This window comes from Anopheles funestus (assembly GCF_943734845.2).
Source record: "Anopheles funestus chromosome X unlocalized genomic scaffold, idAnoFuneDA-416_04 X_unloc_63, whole genome shotgun sequence".
Lineage (NCBI taxonomy): Eukaryota > Metazoa > Arthropoda > Insecta > Diptera > Culicidae > Anopheles > Anopheles funestus.
The window spans coordinates 107,501-110,000 of NW_026045191.1; the positions used below are offsets into that span (position 1 = coordinate 107,501).

Genomic DNA, 2,500 nt, shown 5'->3' on the forward strand with positions numbered 1-2,500 from the left:
AGGTCCCGAGCACGCCATTATGCACAGTGTGGAAGCGTGTTTCCCCCACGACACTAGACGGGCTGCTCGCCATAGTGTTCTATTGTGGCACGCTCCACCCTGAAGTTTGGTTTGTTGTATATCAAGGAATTGATAGGCACTCAAGAATGTGTGCATCGGCCGGGTTTAATCGTCCGACGCGCAATATGCGTTCAACTTATCGGTGTTCATGTGTCCTGCAGTTCACATTGTGACGCGCATTTAGCTGCGGTCTTCATCGATCCATGAGCCGAGTGATCCCCTGCCTAGGGTTTTATAGTAAGGTTCCCAATGTAACACAATCCCGGTGGTACGTCCAAAGACTAACTTTCTGACTAAGTTGTCTTTATTACCCAATAGTCCCAGGCCTTGTGACTTGTGGCTCATGTCTACGCCCATGGCCACCATTCGCTAAGATAGTTTTGAAGTCACTTTGAAGGCCCAGGAACAACTCTCTTAGCACATCGGTTAACCTGGCGCCGCAGTCAACTCATGTGCTTGGATCGGATCGAGCTATTGAGTATTGGGCCTGCATACTCGCTCATCCGTATCCTTTGCGTACCGCCCCATGGCCCTTGTATGTCTGCACCACAGTTCCTGTTCGTTCCGTGCCTATGGCCGGATACGTATTGCACATCGGTATACCTGTCGCTACTCAGGCAACTCGTGTGCGTGGATTGGATCGAGAACATGGTGTGTGCCCCATGTTATAATTGATAGTCCATATCCACTTTATAGGTTAAAGTCATAAGTTGTGATTGCACAACCATTCTTCATAAGAGTTTAATCACTCTTCAACTAACTTTCGTTCTGGTGTCTTGGTATCAAATCGCGTAAGACACAAGATTCTACTGGCCAAATAGAATCTAGCACATTGGTTAACCTGGCGCCGCAGTCAACTCATGTGCTTGGATCGGATCGAGCTATTGAGTATTGGGCCTGCATACTCGCTCATCCGTATCCTTTGCGTACCGCCCCATGGCCCCGTCCTTAGAGTTAATGACTAGTAGGCTTAACTCTTTGTATGTCTGCACCACAGTTCCCGTTCGTTCCGTGCCGTGGCCGGATACGTATTGCACATCGGTATACCTGTCGCTACTCAGGCAACTCGTGTGCGTGGATTGGATCGAGCTCATGGGGTGTGTAGAGATTCCATGTTATAATTGCAAGTCCATATCCACTTTATAGGTTAAAGTCATAAGTTGTGATTGCACAACCATACTTCATAAGAGTTTAATAACTCTTCAACTAACTTTCGTTCTGGTGTCTTGGTATCAAATCGCATAAGACACAAGATTCTACTGGCCAAATAGAATCTAGCACATTGGTTAACCTGACGCCGCAGTCAACTCATGTGCTTGGATCGGATCGAGCTATTGAGTATTGGGCCTGCATACTCGCTCATCCGTATCCTTTGTGTACCGCCCCATGGCCCCGTCCTTAGAGTTAATGACTAATAGGCTTAACTCTTGTTTGTCTGCACCACAGTTCCCGTTCGTTCCGTGCCGTAGCCGGATACGTATTGCACAGTAGTAGACACCGTAATCTGACGTATCTAACACACCACTATTGTAACTCGTCGTCCAAGGACCTTTCAAGTGCCTGATGGCCAGGGGAGCTCTTACACGGCACGGAGACACAGTGATGCTCGCCCATCAAAGTGTACAACGATCGAGTTTGCTTAAGTGTCTGGGTACCTACACACCAGACACAATGCAATGGCCATGGATCCACACAAGGCACATCACATGCAGAAAGCTTCACCAGATTATGACACATACCACACTCTTGTAACTCGTCGTCGAAGGGGCGTTCAAAGTGCCTTACGGCTAGGGGAGATCTAGCACGGCACGGAGACACAGTGATGGTTGCCCATCAAAGTGTACAACGATCGAGTTTGCTTTCCGCGCAAGCGTTCTAAGTGTCTGGGTACCTACACACCAGACACAATGCAATGGCCACGGATCCACACAAGGCACATCACATGCAGAAAGCTTCACCAGATTCTGACACATACCACACTCTTGTAACTCGTCGTCGAAGGGGCGTTCAAAGTGCCTTACGGCTAGGGGGGATCTAGCACGGCACGGAGACACAGTGATGGTCACCCATCAAAGTGTACAACGATCGAGTTTGCTTTCCGCGCAAGCGTTCTAAGTGTCTGGGTATCTAAGCACCAGACACAATGCAATGGCCACGGATCCACACAAGGCACATCACATGCAGAAAGCTTCACCAGATTCTGACACATACCACACACATGCAACTCGTCGTCGAAGGGGCGTTCAAGTGCCTTACGGCTAGGGGAGATCTAGCTCGGCACGGAGACACAGTGATGGTCACCCATCAAAGTGTACAACGATCGAGTTTGCTTTCCGCGCAAGCGTTCTAAGTGTCTGGGTATCTAAGCACCAGACACAATGCAATGGCCACGGATCCACACAAGGCACATCACATGCAGAAAGCTTCACCAGATTCTGAC

General features: G+C 49.1%; 1 non-coding gene across 1 annotated transcript; it reads right to left on the minus strand.

Moving 5' to 3' along the window:
- Window positions 1-134: 134 nt before the first annotated feature.
- Window positions 135-292, minus strand: LOC125773924 (5.8S ribosomal RNA). Its single transcript, XR_007420469.1, has one exon. It is a non-coding gene; the product is annotated as a 5.8S ribosomal RNA (ribosomal RNA).
- Window positions 293-2,500: the final 2,208 nt, after the last annotated feature.